The following is a 22,627-nucleotide window of genomic DNA, read 5'->3' on the forward strand; positions in this document are numbered from 1 at the left end:
ATAAAACCGATCTACTTTAAATTCAACGAATGACGCATAGTTCTGAGGTCAAAACCACTGGATACCAGCTGCCTGCAGTCGATGGCAAAACATCGCCAAACCACATTACTACCACCCGTTGCTGGAGACGGTTGGAACCACACAGTGAACAGCCCCAAGATGAACGAACCTATATTCATAAATCCAAATCTATGATGACAGTTCTAAATTCTCCCTGTTTTTAGCAGGCTCAGGGTCCCCTAGCACCCCCAAATGGTCTCTTTATGGGTTGGGATCTCTATTTCACGCCGCTACGAGCTCTTACTGTACACTGCATATAAGTGACTCATTAGGCCGTAGGGGGAAAGGAATTATTGTGACAAAGCACGACGCGGTATGACGTTTTTATTACGTTTCATACGTGGAATGCTAAAAGATGCGCCACAGAGGGGGTTTAATAATAACAGCAGCGATAATATCTACGAAACGAGAGTTGCGACTTTAGAAAACACAGAATGGTATTTAAGGGTAAAAAGTAATACACACATTAAGGGTGAAAAATTGCATGGAAACGGAATATATAAAACTTCATTGTGAGGATTTTGGGTATCTCATTTGTTTTGAGGTAACTGTTTTAAAAATGTTTTAGAAGAGAAAAGCATGAAGATTTCTTTTCGTAGTTAGATTTTTTTAAAATTTATTGCTTGCGTGTTTAAGGCGTTCTTCTTTATAACAAAACAAAAAAAAAGTTCCAAGCAACTTAGAAGTGCACTGTTCCTTTTTCGTGTGTGGAATTTTAATGTCTCTGCGAAACGCGGAAAGATTTATATTGTGAATTATGAAATTTAAAAGGAACTTCGAAAAAACTGTTCTCGATTAAACTTTGATTGAACTTCCTTCTTACATAAAATTATTAATGAAAATCGTTAAAGATTTATTTTTGCGACATATTGAACATTTCAACTATACTAATCTATGAAATGTCAAATATCTTGGAAAAAATGTTAACTTGTATGATTATGTCCTTGAATAATACAGATACAATATAGTAACTATATACTACATTATAATCAACTTGTAAATAATTTCTAACTAAGCTAAGCTTTTATAAAGATCTTTGATTATAATTAGCTTAACTCACCTATAGCATTATCATATCCAAAGAGAATTGCATAAATGCTTCCTATTTACTGTATGTTTCTTTTTTATGTATTAAACCATCTTCTTGTAGCGAGTTCATACTAAACAGCCTGAAATGCTAAATAAATCATTAGTTTTATGTCATATTGAAAAAAAAATTCTAGTTAAAATTAACCTTTGAAAGCTGCACAAATCGTAATTTTTGAGTTTTTTAAAAAATACTTCAATTCGGTATTGCCATAATTTAACTTAACCACATCTATTATAAAAAAAAATTATGTATTACTTATTATGATTTATATAATTGCACTAAATGTTTGGAAATACTGGTGATTGAAATGAACAAATATCCGTTTTTTTATTTTAATATTGTAAGATTTTAATAACATTTCCTGTATCTTTATCATCGCAGCCGCAAATAAACTATAAATCAGTTGTTAGAAATTCATAATTTGATCTTTAGATAGCGCGGTTAAGTTGCTACCCAAATCTTCAGGCCATAAACATACCTTTCAAAAATTCTTTTTTTAAATGTCTTCCCTCGCACTTAATATATTTAATTTAGTGGAAGCCATCAACCTCGAACTGGAAGACGAGGCACCCTGAAAATAAATATCTATAAATATTCAACACCGTTAAGTTGCCTGTCTTGGAAAAATATTTACATTTACTTTGCAAGGAAGGTGACGTTACTATGGCAACCGATCCTAAAGAGGATGAAGACGCTGTGCATCTTCGTAACGCCCGTAGTGATTAGAAAAACCACTAATGAAAAAAATAACTGAATATTTTGACACTTGGAAAACATGGTACTTAGATAACTAAAGGAACAAGACGGGGTCAGTGTTCAATCAGGCCCTCAGGGTTTACGTGGACCAGTTTTTGTTGTACCTGTTCACCTACTTCTTCGACACGTTTAGTACGATGGTGAAAAAATGATCGCACACCAGCAAAAGAAATTGATTACGGGTTGTGATCCTTTTCGTGTTGCTTCGTTGTTAAAGAGGCCACAGAGCTTGAGCTGGGCAGCGTCTATTATGCATGTAGTATCCGATGTAACCTTGATCCACTTTTCCCCAGGTGTTGCAATGAGATACCAAAGTCACACTTGACGATGACATTGCTGAAAACTGAGGTTTGGAAATTGGATCGTTTTTATGGCATTGATGGAAACTCATTACGATGCACTGTTTGGTGCTGTGCTTTCAATATTTGACCTTCGCCTTACTGGTTCTTTGAAAAAAATGATTTTAATTTGAGTAAAATGTAAAAATTAACTATTAAAAGGAAGTATAAAATTTTTTTTAAAGGCAACGATAAAATGTGTGATTAAAATACTGGTTTTAATTATATTCACAAGTCTTGGGAATATGTTGGTTCAATAAAATTTAAATTTACTATGTCTCATCATTTTTAATTACAAAATTCTATTGCTTTAAAAAAAACTTAAATTACATATTTAATATAATCTCGTTTGAAAAGCGAATATTATTTTAATGAAGTTCTTGTACACTTTTCTTATTGTCATTTTGCTGAGTTTAAACTTTATATAAAAATAGATTTGGTACCAAATTTTGATTGAAATGCTTCATTTTACTGTCTCAATGAATTGTTTTTACTCCACATAGTTTTAATTATTTTCAGAGTTTTAAAATGCAATGAAATTGCTCCAATATAATTTTTAAAAAATTTATGGAATACAAATATTTAATGAATTTGATCAATCCAGGCCAAGTGCAAATGAATCCGATTTAGATTGCAAAGAAGTAAAAAAAAAGGGGGAGCAAGGAAAGCAAGAATGTTATATTTAATGCACTGAAAGCTACACCATTTGAGTGTTTAAAACATTATATGCAAGCACTTTCAGAACGCAATCATCATTCTGTTTTAAGAAGTTGAGCAAGTTGAAAGTATTAAACAAAACGTTAAAGAATTTTATTACATTTTTGCAAGAACATACCCTTTTTTTATTATTTATTTTTAAATTATTAGTTCGCTTTTATTTTTTCTTTATTTAACAAGGAGTGAAAACATGCTAAACTTCGTGTTCAGCATCATAGTTATTTTTATACTTAAAAAAATTATAACATTTTTAGGCTACCGCACTTTCTGTAAATTACATGATGCGAAAAAAAGTTCGAAATGTTTTGTAGAGCCAACCAATAGAGCTACAGTTATCAAATTTGGTACTACCAAGTTATTTCTTGAGTAGACGATACTCACAAAGAAGTGAATTCTCAATTTTTTGATTAAATGTTTGATTTGTTGAAAATTTTTGTAAAATTTAATTTTTACGCTTAATTATTGCTAAAAATATTGTTGTATAAAAATTATTTTATACCTTTTTTCAGATTTAAAAAAATAGTCTTTAAGTAACATTTTTTTTATTCCGGTGATATTTCTTTTCATTTTGATCCCTAAAAATAAATTAAAGCACAATTCACAACTTTTTTTTATAACACTGTAATGATAGTCCAATCAGTTTTGTTTTGTTTGTGATATTTCATTATTTTGACAATGCTGCCAGATTGACCTTACGTTATGATTAAAATTAACTGTTTTCTTTAAACAGTAACTACAAAACGGAATTTTTTCTGACATTTTTGTTAACATACTGTTTTTAGACTAGTATTCTTTCGGTGCACTGCATAATACGTTAAATATAGAATGTTGCAATTGATACCATCGAGGTACGATTTATGCCTAAAACCTTACCATACTACTACGACTTTACGGATTGCAAGTTCAAATTTCTTTTCTTGTTATTATTCACCCTTAAATAATATCAAGTTCTATTTAACAAATGAGCATGAGTAATGTATAGAACAATTTAGTTATATATTTTAATTTTAAATACTGTTTGTGGTTTTTGTTTCGTACAAATTAATGCTAAAGATGTGAAAAAATCTTTATATAAACCTGTATTTGTTCGAATAACTTTGCTCGACCACAGAAACTTTTTTTAAAGAAAATCTTTAATAAGTTATGTTAAGCTCTTAACTGTTGCTGAAGATATTTTCGTACATTAACATGAATATTTTGTAAACAGAGAGAAAGAAACATAGAACTCTTGAAATGGTTAAATGGCTGAAATGCATAGAAAAACTCGTATGAATTGAAATTGCTGACAATAAAAGCGATAAAACATTAGTGCAATTAAAATACTATATCGTTAAAAAGTGCCTTTCAGGCATTTATAATTACTGCTTAGTGACTTTTTATTATTTTAAATGTAAGCAATATTTACTGCGTGTCCTGGTATTAGAAATGAAAATGCAGCACTTCCATTCGAAAGTAAAACGCATTACAGCTTTAGGTTCAATCGTTAAAATATCGAATCTTTAAGATATAAAAAAAAGTATTAGCTGTGCCTCTCTAATGAAGCAGTCGTTTGAAATTATTAAAAATTTAAATGCTTCAATTAATTGTTTTAATCGCAACTCGAAACTTTGCTCTTTCTAGCCATTACTGTGGTTCTCATTTATACCATTACGAAAACTCGTATTCATCCACAGCAGACGATCTTTCAAATTATTTTTCCATTAATTTTTACGCTGCCGGATTCGCCTTGAGGTTGCATTAAAAAAGTTTTTTTTTACGAAATTTTTTTTCCAAGCTGTGTGAAAGAGACCGTTTTCCTTTGTTGTGTTTTAAAAGGAAATAAAATATTTCAGCTCTTTTTCCATGCATCAAATATTATCCGCACCAAGTTTTTTTTTTTTTTTTTTCTGTTTAACTTTAAAAAAGCTTTTTTTCTTTTCTGTAGTAATTTTCTCCGATTCGTTTTGTTACAGTTTCATTTCGTTATCGTGCACTTTACAGCTGCTAATGATGGTATTTACCCTCTTTTTTTCCCACCATATCTATTTACGTTTTTAATTCTCAATTCCTACTTTTGCACGACTGCTCTGAAAACAGTTCATCAAGATTTTCTTTACTTGGTTAAATGTTTTTTAAAAAAATATATCTGAAGTATAAAGATGTAGATCTTTTAAACTTATCCTCAATGGAAGTTTAAGAAATAACACACTCTATATTTAAATTTTTTGCATGCAGCTTGCATGAAATTAACTTTGAAATCAGAAGTTTTCTCTACAAAAATGTAGCATTTAAAAAAGTGGATTCCAAATATCTACCTTCTAATCGTGAATTCGAAATTTACAGAATGATAGCTGGTTTCTGATTACATAACAACAATCATTTTAATTACCTTAGTTTTATAATGTTAGAGTTAATTTAGAATTTGGAAAATTCTACAAGTTTCCAAAATCTGAATATCTTAATACTGTTAAGTTATTCCCTGTCTGTCATTAACATAACTTTTGATTCAATTTTGATTGCGAAAGTATCGAAACTTCTCATTCAATTTAAAAAGTCGACTCACAACCATATTTATTATAAAATTGAAAAACAATAAGAGAAATTGCACTTGAGACATTGCGAATGTTTTAATACTTCTAAATCTATCATATACTTTCCGCGATAACAGAAGAAAATCATATAAAACAGGCCGAACTCAAAACCATGCTATCTTGATTTTAAGAATCTCTTGGAACAACTGCCTCTCCATCTCAAAGGAAATCTTGAACAGTTGGGAGACTCGAAACAAAACTTCATTCTTTTTTGTTCTTCGAAGATCTGTCTGCCAGTGTTGCGTGTGAATAAAACTGCACTCTAAAGCAACTTTGCACTTGACAAGGCTTTTCTTTCATGGCCATAATATAAAGCTTCCTTAAGTAAACATCGAGTTTATAGAGTGACTATATATTTTCTTTTTCTGCTCTGCCTGTTTTTAGCTGGTTCATGGAAACACTTGAATTTCCGTGACAAATCGGTTCTTTATGTTTATATATTTCAGTAAAACGCAATTCGTCTCAAATGTGTAAAGGATTAAATTCGCTGAAATATGTCTGGATATTGTTTTAGTTATATAAAGGTGCTTATTATTTGTACTGACTGAAATTATTGTGTATAGGCTCTGAAAAAAACTTTTCTTATTTCTATCCACCTAAGTCACATACATTGTTTTGTTTGATAACATATAACTATACGGATATTTAAAATGGGAAAATGATATTTAATTTAGTGTTAGGTGAATTTTGTGAATAATTCATTGCCAGATGAAATAATTCAGAAAAACTTTCATTTTTTTGGTGTATAATATACGTTTAAGATGCACTGATGTACAAATGAATTAAACGTAAATTATCAGTTATAAATTCAAATGATTTTAAGCCATTTATTATTTCATTAAAAAGGGATAGTTATGTTATTTTTTTAAAAGAATGTTGGTATAAAATATAGTAGCAATTTTAAAACTATTTCAGTTGCTGAAATTATAATTAACAGCGCAAGGGATACAACACTTTGCTCTTAAAAGGTCAAGAAGTGGTAGTGTATAACGGGGACTAGCTGACAAGCTTGCAATTTAAAAGTGTACTCAGACTTTTTCGATGCTTTCTTCATACCATTCATTTGATTTGAATCAGACGGAGCACAGCATTGTGTTTTAGCGGTATTTTTTTTATAACTATTTGAAGGTTCAAAATTTTTATTAAAGTCTTGAAAACTTTGCATACATATATAACGTAACGTTTCTAAATTTTTTAAATAAACGCTTTTTCGAATCGCAGTTTTCCTTTGAAACTGTAAATCTTCTATCTGTAATAGGCGCTTTCACAACTTTTTTTCGCTAATGGCCTGCGGTTAATAAAACACGAGTAAATTTATTGGAGAATATTTGGGTAAGTTTCCGGGAGACCATTCACACAGAAATTATTTCAGTTTGTAGAAAATAATCTTATCATTCAGATTTCAGATTTAACATTCTAGTCGTATGTTAAACAGATTAAAGATCTAGACGATGCAGAGAATGTTTCCTTCAAATCTTTCTTCTTTTTTGAAGACTGAACTAAAAAGACACACACACACACACACACAAAAAAAAAAAAAAAAAAAAAAAAATGTTTTTCAAGATCCCCTAAGACAAGGCAAGAACAAGAGTAAATGAATGGCGAAAACCTGGTAGAAGCAGAAATGGTGGGTGGGGATGTGGAATCCTGATAAAAAACATTCTAAAAGGAAAGTTTCACGAAATGCGAATCAGTGGAAAGAGAAGGGGAAAAAAATATAGAGAAATTGGAAGCAATCGCTCCTATTCGCAACTGCATCGCTGTTCTGAGTTAAAAAGACTCCCTAGGGAACCATTTAGAACATTTCGATGGATCGAAAATGATGTTTTCGAAATTCGGAAGTGTCCGTTCGTCCTCGATATCATTCGTGTCAAGTCGGAACGCATTAACGGAAGGAAGCTTTCCTTGCAGAATTTTTCCCTTTGGAAAAGTTCAGCAACATTTTATTTTTATTTCTCGCGTCCAAACCTCACTTTTTGTACTATTGGAAAGAATTGAACCTTACATTCCACTGCTGTTTGTTAGAAACAAGAATAAACGACTATATCTTTTTAACGTGCTTTTTACTTTATCCCTCGTTTGTCTGAACTGAGTTTTTGTTTCTTTCGTTTTTAGTGTTCTTTAAAGCCGAATTAGAGGTAAGTGAAAACTCTTGGGATCTGTAATGTTCGGAAACATCTTCGATTCAATTTATAATGATTTTTATGTTGCGGCGCTTTAATGCCTAAATCTACTTGTAAAGACTAGGTGGCAAAATTCATGGTTTTATGGTAAATAGATTAGTGAATACTCTTCTGATTTAATGTAGGCCTTGTTTTTTCAACAGTAGTGGAATCTAATTGGCCGTAGCACGGCATTTACATCAGTGCCGATGGGTTACATGTTCAAAGGAAATTGGGCAGGTAAACATGCATACACCTGCTTGTGTTAAATATGTTGTCTTGGTTTAGATTCTTCAGTGTTTTTGCATAATAGAAATTTAAAAGTGAATTTTAGACTAAATTCATTCTTAAACATCTTAGGGCAGCTATGGCCCGGTGGTAAGGTCACGGCTTTGGAACCGGAGGGGTTCAGGTTCGAGATCCGATTCCAACGAAGAACCGTCGTGTAAGTGGGTCTGATGCATGTTAAATCCATTTGATCCAAACGTCCTCCCGCTGGTATGACATGGACGTTTGGAGAGGAGGGAGGGGTGCAAGCTCAGGTGTCGACCTCGTCACCTGAACGCGGTTTAGAATTACGAGGTCCGTCCCAAAGTAACCCTAGTGTTGTTAAAAACGGGACGTTAATACAATTAAACTAAAACGTCTTAAATCTCAAAATTAAATTCATCTCCAAATGCGCCTTCGTGGAACTCTTAATTTGTTTTAGACTTTTTTTTTTTAACTTGGTTCAGCTGTTTAGAGTACTCGTCATTAAAAAAAAATATGTTTCTTTGTATTTCCCCTCCCCTTTCTTGTAAAATGCTGAAATAAGTTTCTTTTTTTTCTTACAGGTAAGAAATATTTTCTTCAGAATGAAAAGTTGCAGAATGGAAAGTTGTCGCTTTCTTAAAAATAGAAAGGCTTCCTAAATTCCCCTCCATATCTTTTAGAACAAAAAAAAAAGTCGCCATCATTCAATCCTACCTTCAAAAAAAGTAAGTTTAAGAAATGACAATAAAAAATTGTTTTATGGGAAAAAAATTGAAAAATTTTAATACATTTCAATTTAGCCAATTTTATTGTTTTACTTCCCTCAGCTTGTAGAAGCGGCTGAAGAATTCATGTGTTTACTTTATTTGCAGTTTAGATCCATAGTTAAAGAACTTCCTACTTAAACACTATATCGGCAATTTCGGGCAATCTGATGCTTATTGTTTGACGGCGATGAAATGCTTTGCTTTGTTTAATCGTTGAATAAGGATTAAAAGTAATTTAAGTTCAAAAATTAAATAGATGTTTGCACATTGAATCGATTGAAATAAAACAACACCATGTAAAAATATATTATATGCTAGAATATTTATGAGAATCTTGTACAAAGGCTTACTCTGTTTTTGGCCAAAAAAGCTCCTTTCTAAACATTAGAGATAGGCATATAATTCCAGTTGGAAAAAAATTTTCTAAATCCTGTAAAATATTGTTTTGTGTTATTTCAATCAATAAATATACTTCTGAAAAATTAAGGATTCCATTTTTATGCAGCCCTGCGATCCAACTAGTAATATTTAATAAATATCCTATACACACTATCCTATTTTACACAAAAAAAATTTCTACTTCCTAAACCAAAACTATAAGTGAGTAATGAAGTTTTGAATATCATTTAAATCTCTTCGACTGCTATCTTAACGAAGATAATCCAAACAAAGGACAGTTTCCTCAAGGTGACCATTATTTTAAGGTTATTGATTAAAGGATGCAAAAACTATGGACCACACTCCCCTAGAAAAATAGCTCCCCCAGCAAACTTGTAAGTCGCGACCAATTTTCATATATATATATATATATATATATATATATATATATATATATATATATATATATATATAATTAGATTCTTCAATGTTTGTAGATAGAAAAAAAAACTTTATTTAAAAATATTTGTAAATAAAAAAATCCTCGTTATTTAAAAATATTCTTGACAATGTTTGTCAGCAAAAAATTGACATGAAATATTTTAATTTTTGCTAAAACCGAATTTTAAGTGAAATTGATTTGAACTTATCACTAATTATTATTTTATTTTCCTATTTAAAAATCGTAACAAATTTGTGGCATGAAAAAGTATTTTGGAAGAATGTTTTGGCCAAAAAGGGATAGTGACTGGAAGAAAAAAAAAATTAAGAAGCTTTGTTTTAAATAAATGCACCGTGTTTTGTATTTCTGTTAGGCTGATTTAATACAAAGAAAGCTATTTGCCAATAAAACGGTGTGAATTTAATAGATTAATCAATTTCAATACACTATCCATTCTTCTATTATTGGTAGCTTTATTAATTTTAATTTTATTTTTATTTCAATGTAAACTTAATAACCACTTAAATTGTTTTTTTTTTAGTTCTGTGTTATCTGACAACTTCAAAGAATAAATTAAAATTTTTGAAAAATATTAACGTGACCATTTTTTAAAACATTTGTATATGTGGTTTTATGTTTAGTTAGTTAATATAAAACATTTTTCTACATTTCCAAATGGATTTCAAGACCATTTAAAAAATAAAAAAATGAAATATATCAGGAATAATGATGTTAAATTATATTTAAATTTATGAAGAATTATAGCTTTATGTATCTATTTTTATTTTTCTTCGTACTTGAAAATAAAGGAAACCTTTCAAATTTTATCTTGATGCAGTTATTACTCATGACAAATTTTTCATCAAAGAATGGAATAAGCAATAGAAGTTTAAATCGTTCTAATACATGCAACAATAAGCTGATTTATATCATTTTTTTTTAATTTTATAATATAAACTATCGAAGAAAAAAGAAAATTATTCTCCAGTTTCAGTTAAACAAGAAATAAAAATAACATTTAAGTGACATTCGAAGACGGTATGTAAAAAAAAGGCCTTGTCCCTCGCCCTGTTTACTGTGCACTCTCGCCCTTTGCATTCTCATTGAAAAAGTAACAGAATAGCGAGGTGCTCAAAGTAGGAAGTTTCCGAATCGAGTTTCGTCGGAAGCGGAAATGGGCGGTCACCGGATATTTTCCTACCATTTTCTCCGAAAGATCACGAGGGGTTCCGATGGAACTTTTTCCGATTTTCTCTAAATGTTCCGGAATTTTTATGTTTGCATCTACACTCTGAATGTTCGAAGTGCATTCCCAATTTTTTTCCTTGCTTAAAATTTGTCAGTCCTTTCAAGTGAATTGATTTTAGGACGATATTTTTAGAATTAAGTTTCCGTTCCAGTAGACTTTATTGTAGACTGCTTTGTAGATAAGGTTGCTTTAAATGTGAAGAGAATGTGGTGCCATCGAATTGGCGCTTAGATTGATTACAAATAATTTAACATTTGCTTGGTCAAAGAAAATAATATTTCTAAATTGCAAGCATTTTAAGAATGTTGTGAATGAATTTGTTGATTAGTTGCAATAGGATATTAATTATTGTCTGCTTATAGAGGGACAGTGAAATTAATACGATCTCGTGAATTCAATTTTAAAAAAAAGTTTTTAACATCTTAAGCATATATTTAAAAAGATGCATATATAAATAATTATCTAATCTGATAAATTAAGTGAGGAAATTTGTATAACAGATTGATACTTTCATAGCAAATTGACTTTGATTAAGACCTATTGGAATGTGAATTCTTGGCTAAAATACAACTTATCATTAAATTAGCTTTAAAGTGCAATATTATAAAATATAAATAATACCAATTAAAATGTAATAAAATTATTTTTTTTTTTAATTCGCTATTCATGAACGAACTTGTGAATCAAATGTGTAAACATTTAAATTTTATAAAAATATATTTGCAAAATTTTCCATACAAGAATTTAATTATTTTATAAGATAAATATTAAGAAGAAAATGTTGGCTTATAATAACAAATGATTAATAAAAAGAATTAAATCCCGCAATATTTCTTGGTAGTCTCGGAAAATGAAAAAAAAAAAAAAAAAAAAAATCTTAATTGACAAAAAAATTATTGGCGGAATTATTTGTAAGAAAATTCATTCTTTGATTTTAGTTATTGGGAATGTATTAGAATTTAAAATGTATCTGTAGATCATTCATTCATTCATTCATTTAAATTTCCATCAATCAATTAATTCATTTCAATTTTGCTTTAAAATTGTCTGCTCATTTGACAGCTGGGGGGAGGGGTAAGTAAAGGACAGCATTATAGCTAAGCAAATGATTAATTGCATTTAGGTGCCGACTAACCTGCACTCTTACCTTTGTCATGCGACTGAGATTTTTGAGATTTAAGGATCGAAATAATTTTAAAAAATATATATCAGTGACTCGAATGCTCAGATGAATTGCGTTATGTACATGAGAAATGGGTAACTTTGTTCTCTGTAACTCTTTTCGAAAGATATATAAGCCAATAGAAAAATGTGTGTAAATTAAGTAATGTGGAATATATATTTGATTGTTAATAGCAAAACGACTTATATGTCTTCAAAGATAGCGTATCAGTAGAGGCTGTTGTCATGTTCTTAGAATACAGTTCTCAAAAGTTACTGTTAGGAGATTTGCACCAAGCTATTAAACCTTCGGTCTGTCAGCAACTCAAGTATTATTATTTTCTACAAATTAGGATAACACAGTTTAATTGTCCGAAAATTTAAAACACTTTATTACATTCAGTAGGTAATTTTTTTTTCTGTTTCATAATGCTCCAAATATGAACGTTTGAATGCTTGTTAAACTAATTAAAATTCAGAACTGGAAAAAAAAGTTAATTCTAACATTTATCTAGAAGAAATATTCATTTTTGGATAATTTTTTGAATAGACATATTTGCATAATTATTTTATAAGAACTTTGTATCCAAAGAAATGCATAATTTTTCGCTGATATGTTATTTTCTTTTAACGAGTGCAGAAATATTTAGTGAGAGAAATATGTACTTAATTTTTTTTCCATAATGGAAATAACCCTTGTTTGTTTTAAATTCAGCCTTGCGTAAAAGTTCCAAAAGAGGGAATTTAATTTGAATTTAACGCATGAGAACATAGCGTCATGAGGGTTTCTAAAAATGCGAAAATAAAGTAAGCACAACCCCTCTTACGTTACGGCTAATTAATCCGAGTTGTAATTTAAAAATTTAACCCTACGATAACACGACGCCACTTTGTTGGAGCAGACCCCATAAAACATTGTTAAATGTAGTTTTGGTTTAAAACCTTATCTCGCTTTCGGCATGGTAGCTACTTTTTAGAATGAATATCGTTCTGATAACTCACATGATGCTGGTCTTTATTATTTGTTGGCTAGAGCAAAAAGTTACAAGAGTCAGATAAAAAAATTAAAGATTGATTATTAACAAACAAATGAGTAGTTGGTCTTTGATAATGATTTCGCTAACAGTTTATCCGAATGAAGTACTTCAATGTAGCAAACTTTGAAATATTGTGAAATTTTCAGGGTGTAGTAATTTGAAAATCTTTGAATACATCTTTTATAGTATTGATTGAATCAATTAGTTTATTATTAATAATAGTTACTAAATTATTATTTTTAGCTAGTTGGAGTTTTTATCATTTATGTATATGGTATTTCTTAGTAAAGAAGAATAAACGTGGTTAAATAAAAATCATTTTAACTATTTTCTTCGTTATTAAACAAAAGATCTCAAATTTTAGGATGCGTTTTAAAAACCAGCGGAAAACTGAATAGGAAAACACAAAGCTAAAAAAATAAATGATTTTATAAGAAAGCATTTGAAACTTGTATAGATTTAGAAAATAATTTTACTGAGAAATCATTTTGATTTCAGCGCATGTTAAATTAGGCATGACCGTTCTCATGCGTTAAATTCATAATAAAAAAGAGACCGTAGAACTCAGAAGTTAAAATGATTCCTGAATTCGACTATTAGAAAAATAATATATTTTGGTATGCGGATAAATTGAAATCATAACATGTGTATTTAAATACAGGAATTCTCCATTTTATTATATAGGATAGAGAATGAACTTTAACAACTAAAATAATTAAATTAAAATTAACTGCTTTGTTTTTGTCAAATAGAAATAACTGGTTTTGTTGATAAATTAACAATTATGGAACTATCTAATTCCTTCAAAGCTAGTAGATTTATAATATTGACTATTGACATTCCCATTACATAAACATGAATCTTTAAATAGCATAAACATTTAGTTTGTCCGTTATCCATTTACAAATACTTATTCTTGATTTTAGGTACATATTCACAGATTCTTATTTCAGCTTAAGTTATCTGATCGAAATTCATATCACAATGTGGCGCTATTCTTAATGTTAGTGCGCATGTTCTTGAGCCATGCGCATTTGTCAGATTTTGATTTTGATTATTATTTTGTGTCAAGCTGCTGTTGTAATATTTTCATGTGATATGATCATACAAACATTACAATGCAATAATTATAATATTTATATTATAAAATGAATATTAAATTATTTTAAATGTATTATTAGGATTGTGTTTATTTGTCTATAATTATTTAATTTTATTTCACTAGAAAAATATTCTACTGACAAAATTGAAACATTTTTACAAATTTTATTTTCAGTGCAAATATTATTTTGCATCGAAAGTTAAATATTTATTTCCTGCTAGTTTAACAGGATCATCATCTGCGCAAAATTTTGGACTCGTTCCAAAATGAAAAATTAGGATAACAAAATGCGCCGCTGAATAATAATATCCACACATTTGCAATTAAAATACCATAATATTATTTTTGCATAGTTGCGCACGTTTCCAGTACCGCAGTAGCTTGTTGCGCTGATATCAAAACAACAAATTTTGTCGTTAAAGGTTTAAAATTGGAACACGTTTCAACGTTTCACTGCTGCATGAATAAATAAAAAGTGGAAACTAGATATGCAAGTGTCATAAAACAGACCATTAATTGCACATCTCGCGATAATGAGTTTTATTTTGACATTTAATTAAAAACACTTTGGATCGATACTGCAACTATTAGTTGAGATGATTAAGATATAATAAATTTAATGTAAAGAAAGGTTATGTTGGAAAATTTAAGTTATTATTTTGATAATAGTTAAAATACATCAGCCGTCTAATTGTTTGCTTCTAGAAGTGGTAAATATATGAAGAAATTTATAAATAATTGTAATTCTTTATTTTTTGTAAGATCGTTTAATTTTTACTTTTATTTATTCTCTTAGAAAGACCATTTTATTTCCTTTAATGTCTTTTGAACAAATCTAAAATTAAAATTTGTTGCATATTCAAAACAAGCAGAGATCGGTCCCAGGGGAGTAACATTTTTGGTTAGATCATTTTGTAACCGGAACTACGTTGTATTTTCGGATAAATTATCATTGGATGTTTGTGCTTTTAAATAAAAAAAATGGACACCGACTTGGTATAGGCTATAGCTATATATTCTGCAAGATTCAGGTCTTCTATTTTGTTCATTAAAGAATTTGTTACACAACAAAATTAACAAACAAATTAATATAGTTTACAACAACAAACAAATTAATATAGTTTAGAGCAAAATTAATATAGTTTTTTTTTTCCTGTTTAAGAATAAATTTATGGTTTTTATTATTAAAAGTTAAACCAATCAAGTTTCGTAAATTGTCCTCCTTTCTCTATTCTTGATTTATTTTGACTTTTTATTAATATTAATATTTATAGTTTTATAATAATGATAAATATAGGGGAAGGAAAGTACCTTTCCAAATTTTGCACCATTCCAGCATGGAAAAATTTACTTTTTAACAGCAAAAGTTTTAAAAATTCAATATTATATTCTAGGATTTGCAATTTGATGCTTTCATTTTACTTGATACTTTCATTTTTCATTTTTGATACAGTCATTTTACATATCTGCAGTATGGTAAGCTGTTTGGCAGAGATATTGTTTTCTTTATGCTATATAAACTTAAAAATAATGAAACATGCTGATATAAACTACTTCAAAAAATAAATACATTTTTAGATTTATAATGTAATTTTTAAAAAATTTCGTGTCACTTTAAAAAACTGATATTTGAAATTGTCTGCTCACTTTATGGTTAGTTAAGTTCTGTAATATATATATCTTAATTTCTTAAAAAGTAATATCAAGTTATAATTTTTTGAAAAATTAATGATTTACTTTTACTACTGTGTTAAATTTTAGACTGATATGAATTACCGGAAGTTTTTTAACTACTTTAATTTTTTTCACGAATACATTTGAATTCGTTAAAAATGTTATGTTCGTATGTTATGTTATGGCGTTATGTTCGTGCAAATAAAAGTATATAAATTCAAAGGCATTCGAAACATGTTAGCATGATACTTTAGGACTGATCCTCTATTTTTTGCATCATTAAAAAAAATGCTATTAATTGTAGCAAAAAAAAAAAAAACTTTCCTATTAAAAACGTGTTAAATAATTATTGTAGCTGGAGTGAGTGTGAATACAATTATTAAACGAAGCAAAAGTTTTTTTTTTTTTTAAATATAACTAAGACTATTTTAGAAAATTTTGCAAATCACTAAAAAGCTCATTTTAAAAAAAGTTATAAATTATTTTTAAGCGATCATATATTACGAAATTAATGAGATAACACGTGAAAATTTCGTTTAATTTTTTTATTAAAATTTGGAAAGGCTTTTCTAATTTTTCTACAAAGAAATAACGCTACTATGAAAAAGCATTTACTCGTAGAAATAACTACCAATATTGGTAAATAGATCTATGCTCTACTGTCTGATTTTCTTGTAGATCATTTCACACTATTTAGACTTTCTTAAGCACATTTACAGGGAGTATGGCTTACAAATATTATGTTAAATTCACATTCGTATACATTTTGATCAAATTATTCTCGAATTCGAACTTCAAACAAAGTGCGTGTTCATATGAAAATAGATGCTGTTAAATTATTTCAACGCAAATGAACGAATCTGGTAAGCATGCATTTTATTTGTATTGCGGACCATATGTTCAGTTCTCCACACATTAACGATTTTTTTCGAAACAGCTTTTCCTGATGCTTAACTTCTTTTTAAGATTTTCTTTGTTTAATTGTTTTTATTCTTCCCTCCCTCTCCCCTTCTTTCTTTCTTTTCTGGTAAAGTTTTGTTGACAAATGATGGTAGGTGTTTTAGGTCACCGTTCTTGCTAGAAAACTGAAGTGTGAATTTTTGTTTATTGTTTCCTTTTTATCTTGTTTCTTTTTTTTTTCTTTTTTTTTTTACAATGCTTTTTTTTCCCCCCTCTCTCTCTTTTTTTTTTTTTTTTTTTTTTTTTTGAGATTGATCTTTTAATGGTTCACACTAGACTGGATGCAAGACCCTGTAATCTATAAGAAATAAAGGAAATTAAAAGGAAAGGAAAAGTGAGTATTAGAACCCTTTTAAAAATGTATAAACATTGTAAAAATTTTTTAAAGACCGTAAAGAATTGTAACGTTAGAAATCTGTTTTCTGTCAAATAACTATTTTTAAGACTGTTTTAAAATTGTTTAAAGTATTACATTCTGAATAGAATTTTTTTTTTCATATAATTCCTTCCTATCTTATTAATTATTAATTTTTGTTATTATGCGAAATCAAGTTTAATAAGGGGTTTAAAGGAGTTCAGATTTAAAAAAGAGCCAAGTATTAAAATGATCATTCTTTCTTATGCATTTTAAAATAATTATTAAATTTTAATGCTACTTTTCCTTTGTATTTTCTTAAATACATTTTATAGGAATAAAGCTATTACAAATTCTTCTAATTTTTTGTATTCCTTATATTCTGTTCCTATTTGGCTTACTTCTCAAATTGCTTCTTATTTATGTAAGATTATTTTAGTTGTGTTGTACACTTAGGAATTCATATTTGTTTTCTGAATTTAAAAGATCGATATAATTTATTCAAACTCATATGAATATAAAACAATTCTTGATACAACCAAAGTATTCATTATTTTTTATAATATTTATATAGATGCTCTTGCAATATATATAGATGCTCCTTGCAAAATCTTTTATATTCTCTGCAAGAAATTTTAATATTTTTATTTCAATCTCTTAAACTAATGCATGTTTTTTGCTATATAAGCTTTTAAACATAGAGAATTTAAAATAAATGATTTGGAACCCAAGTATAACTTTTTTAATGCTATAGAGAAGCATATATTTTAATGCTTTGTTATGGTATGTTATTTTTGAATAGTTAAAAAAAAAGTACTAAATGTTCAAATATATTTTTTTAATCCTTTTTTATAAAGTTTACGACTAGTTGTGCATGAAGAAAAAGACCTAAAAAAATTATTGTTATATGTTTGGAAAAAAACATTATTTGATTACATTTGCAACATTTTGCAAGATTCAGGTATGCATCCTTAATGGGGTTTTTTGGGGGGTCCAATTATTTGAAACTTATTTAAAGTTACACTAACTTTCTCTAAATGTGTCCATACATTATAAAACATTAAAAAAAAAAAAAAAAAAAAAATCATACAGGTTAGAGCTTGTATAGCTTTGAACAGAATTGTACAATAAAAAACCAGAGAAAACAAACAAAAAAAGGTAAATTATTTGTCTTAGACAATTCTAAATTTAATGTGTGAATGCATAAAGGTTAAAACAAACAAATAAATCAAGCACAGTTGGTAATAGAATTCCATTCCTAATTTTGTGGAGTATCATTTCAATTGCGTGCAATTCGAAAACCCAAAACTCCTTTTTTTTTTTTTTAATTTTATTTGTTTGAATACTTTGAATTTTCTGGATTCTAAGCATAGATTGTATATCGAAGTCTGTTTATAGATCGTACCAGGTCAGTCGTGGCGAACTATTTCCTTCATAATCTAGTAACACTAACTTGTAGATCGATCAAGGCATCAAGCATCATAAAAACTAGAATAAAGAGCCCCAAAAGAAAACGAGGAAGTGAACGAGAGCGCAATATGATAGTAATTCAAGTGTTATACACAATATGAAATTGAAAGAAAAATGAAGCGAAAAACAACAATACCTACCACAATAAAGTTGCTGAGTAAGTTCTGCATTTTTTGATGACCTGGTAATTCGTTTGCCAGTGTTGGAGAAAAGAATTGTTGCCGGGAAAAGCAACAACAAGAAGAAAGCACAATTTGGTTTTAATTTATGTTATGGTATCAAGCTTAAGGTACATTGCACCCAACAGACACACTACACACACATACATAAAAGAATCAGAAACTTGCTGGGGATTTTATAAACTTAGATGAACACTTCCTCCTTATTTATATAACCTGTTTTTCTGCACGTATAGTAATTAAATTAAACTAGGAACAATGGCTGTTGATATTATTATTTGTGTATTTTTTCCCGCGTCGATGTTCAAAGAATAATGTAATGAGGTATTGATTTAAAAATTTCCATTATCCAATAAATAGAAATTACCTTTGGTTGTTCTTAATGCAAATGTGTGGAATCATTAGTTAATATAATTTCGGAAGCAGGAATGGTCTACCGATAACTTTCTCGCAAACTTTCAAATAAAGGTGTTATACTCCTCGCCCTGAATGAAATTTTGGACTTCAGGTCTGGCCGCGAATGTTTTGCATAGAATTGGCGAATAGTAGTTATGAAAGTTGAGTAGTGTGAAACTGTATTTAAGATTAGTGATCTTTGGCGTGAATTTAATGTTTTTACTGAATCTGTAGTGCGATTCTTGGCGATTTATCCCTTATATGCGTTTATCCAAAAATCGAATTTGTGTTTAGAATGCCTTTTTTTCCAAACGATTGAAGTCTAATTTGACACAGAACTGCAATTGTAATCACAAAATCACTTTTACATTTGATATAATTTAAATCATTAGGATTATGGTTTATATGCTATAACTGGACTATAGACTTCCTGTGGAATGAATTTTGTTCAAAATTTGATAGAAATCGAAACATGTGATAAAAATTGTATATACAAAATTTCATTCGTTTTAAGTCAGTGTTTTGAGTTATGTTTGCAAAGAGATATAAATCCAAACTTATGCTTTCCTGAATCAGGAATGTCTGAAAATTGGAGATTTGTCAAAATCGCCAATTTTCGAATTTTTTAGCGATTGCAATATTTTCTCTATACTTCCTATATCAGAAAATAAAAATGAATTTTTGATTTCTATCTACATTTTTTCTTATATTATTTTTTGTGAGTCTTGAAATTGAAACTATTTATTGTATGTATGAAAGCATTTCTTTTTGCATGAATGCATTTTTCAAAGAATTCTTGTTGTTGAAAGATTCTTCCAGTTGGTTGGAAAATTTTTTAAACAAACATTTTGATAAAAAGGCTAGAATACGGGAATTTTAAAACAATTTGCGTCTTTAAAAGTAATTTTTTTTGTTCTCCATTGGATATCTTTAAGGAGAAGAATCGAAATCTTTTATGAATATATAATCGGTTTTATCGGATCGGATCTATCGAATTGATTTATCAGATCTACAAATAAAATATATTTAACAAAAAAAGTCAGCGATTTAAATTTATTGTTAATTCAAGAATCAAAGTGAAGGCATATTTGATTTTTGTATTAAAGGATTTTTTTTGGGGGGGGAGGGCTTTTTTTTTTTTATTCATTCTAGATGTTTTATTGAATATATAATAAGTTGTGCAAGAATTGAGTAGATCTAATATTATTTGTTTTTTTGAGTGGAATTCTACAGTCGATATGTTTTTTAACGCATGCATACCATTAATAAAATTGAGTAACAATCGTAATATTTATTTTATAAATATTACGATATATTTACTGCTTATAATATGTTCTTCAAATCATAATCATTCAATTTTTTGGAAAATGATTTCATGAGTAGATTAGACAAAAACATTAAATCGCAAGCACGCACGCACGCACGCACGCACACACACACACACACACACACACACACACACACACACACACACACACACACACACACACACACACACACACACACACACACACACACACAGAATGCTGTTACTTGGAACAGAAATCGCTCGTTTTTATTTTTATTGAATGGCAATAGTAAAATGTTAGCAAAGCGTCATACAAGCATTGCATTTCAGATTTCTTCATTGAAAGTTTTCACAGATGTACTTAATTCAACATTTCACTTAGTTAATTATTGGAGCTACAAAATATTATTAGACATTCACTGGTGTGGCTTTACTATATCACTAAAAATTCCAGTCAGAGGAAAGAAAGCTTTATTTAACGATTATAGAAACAGGCATCAAACAAAGTTTAATCGTGCGGGAAAATAGGCTTAAGATTAATCGTTACGATTTGCCTATGGAAGCTGATATCCATATCTTCTAAAAATGTTTTAAAAAGTTAAATATGCATATTTTTAGTTTGCACCCCAGTAATTTGTAGTAGACTGATTCTGATAAATCCACGTCTTTCAGTCGCATCAAATAACATGTTGAAACATTAAAAAAAAATCATTCCATATTAATATTTTCATTGCTTAAAAATTCAATAATCTGGACTAGCAAGCTGATTATCAAAGGCAGCTAGTATTTTTAAATGTTCTTAATTAAAAAATTAATCTTAATATGCTTAAATTTTAGTATTCAATTTTCTCTATATATTTACTAATAAAATGGTTGCTGAAAGTGGTATTTTGAAGATATCTAATTATTTTTACTATAAATCATAAAAATATTTTATGGCAGCAAATAATTCTTATCAAATGATGTTCGATACAAGTCTAAGTATCAATTAATAAAATTTTCAATACAATCTACATGAAAAGAAAGAAAAAAAAGTATTTGTTAATATTAATTGGAATGGTAGCAGGTTTAGTTTGAGCTATAATCTGCAAATTATTGCTCAGAAGTTCTATTACATTTGATAACATTATAGTATATTTGAGTATAGACTTGCTTGCCAAAAATAAGACCGATACTTAGAAGACTTTATTTTCATTTCATTATTAGAGAATCATAATATAAATGTGATGCAACTTCACGGCATTTATTATCAAAGAAAAGGAATTTTAAATACTTCTCTTTCGATGCATGTTTTTTTTTTTTTTTTGTAATTTTGATTCCACAAAATTTCAGATTTGTTTCTGTACTAATCCAGTTATATTTCTTATATATTAAACCTTCAACTATTATTTGACATAATATCTAAAAATAATTTAACCATTGTTACTTGGCACCCTAATTTCAGAAATTTTCAATCGCAAAGCTATTTTTATACCCCAGTTAACAAGATCTTTATTTTAATTGATATTCATTTGAATTCGCTCTGTACAGTCTCTCATTCACAGTAATCATAATCACTGCTACGCGATCAACAGTCACCAGGTCAGGAACCAAAAATTATTATTTTGAGATCCACTTTTTTCAGCAGGAAATTCGATTTGGTGGTCAATAACGAACGACGATACCATCAACGGAAAAAAAAAAATCAGCTTTCCTGGATATTAAATATCACGTTGTTAGTTGGCTATTATAGTCATCTCCTATGCAGATAGTCATCGCACAGGATTTCCGCTTGTTCGTAAGTTCATCACTTGACTAGCCTATATTTGTTGTATAATTTCGAAAGTTGATTATTATAATAACATAACATGCAATCGTAGCATTACATAATGCTTCAACACAACACATATTTTTTAGACAAATCCGATTATTTAATTTTTTACCAATGCTTCTCAAAAATTTGTATTATAAGCAAATAAGTACCATTATTTGTAAAAAAGAGATTCTGTTTTGGCACTCGTCATATCCAAAAACATTACTTCTAAACCTATAAAACACAGATAAGCTTATAATATTTTCTTCTATTACTTGTTTTTGAAACAAAAGAAAAGCGGGGGGGAGTTACTATTATATTCTACTGAGTTTCAAATTTTCTAACGTGAAAGCCCAAAAAAGTCATAACTGGCTTGAAATCATCATATAAAATCATAAAGCAGACGCTCCTTTTTCCCATTAGTTTCTCACA

General features: G+C 28.8%; 1 protein-coding gene across 8 annotated transcripts in view; it reads left to right on the forward strand.

Annotated features, from left to right (window-relative positions):
* The window catches only part of LOC129991030 (semaphorin-1A-like), a 631,522-nt gene that overhangs the window by 68,411 nt on the left and 540,484 nt on the right, over positions 1-22,627 (forward strand). Inside the window, exons 2-3 of one of the 8 annotated variants that reach the window (XM_056098199.1) lie at positions 8,527-8,670; positions 22,031-22,180. The exons of 6 other annotated variants lie outside the window; for them this stretch is intronic. The gene's annotated coding sequence lies outside the window, so the exon portion shown is untranslated. The remainder of the gene's footprint in view (positions 1-8,526; positions 8,671-22,030; positions 22,181-22,627) is intronic. One more of the 8 variants, XM_056098198.1, reaches the window with a different exon arrangement.

The sequence above is a fragment of the Argiope bruennichi genome, chromosome 2, assembly GCF_947563725.1.
Source record: "Argiope bruennichi chromosome 2, qqArgBrue1.1, whole genome shotgun sequence".
Classification (NCBI taxonomy): Eukaryota; Metazoa; Arthropoda; class Arachnida; order Araneae; family Araneidae; genus Argiope; species Argiope bruennichi.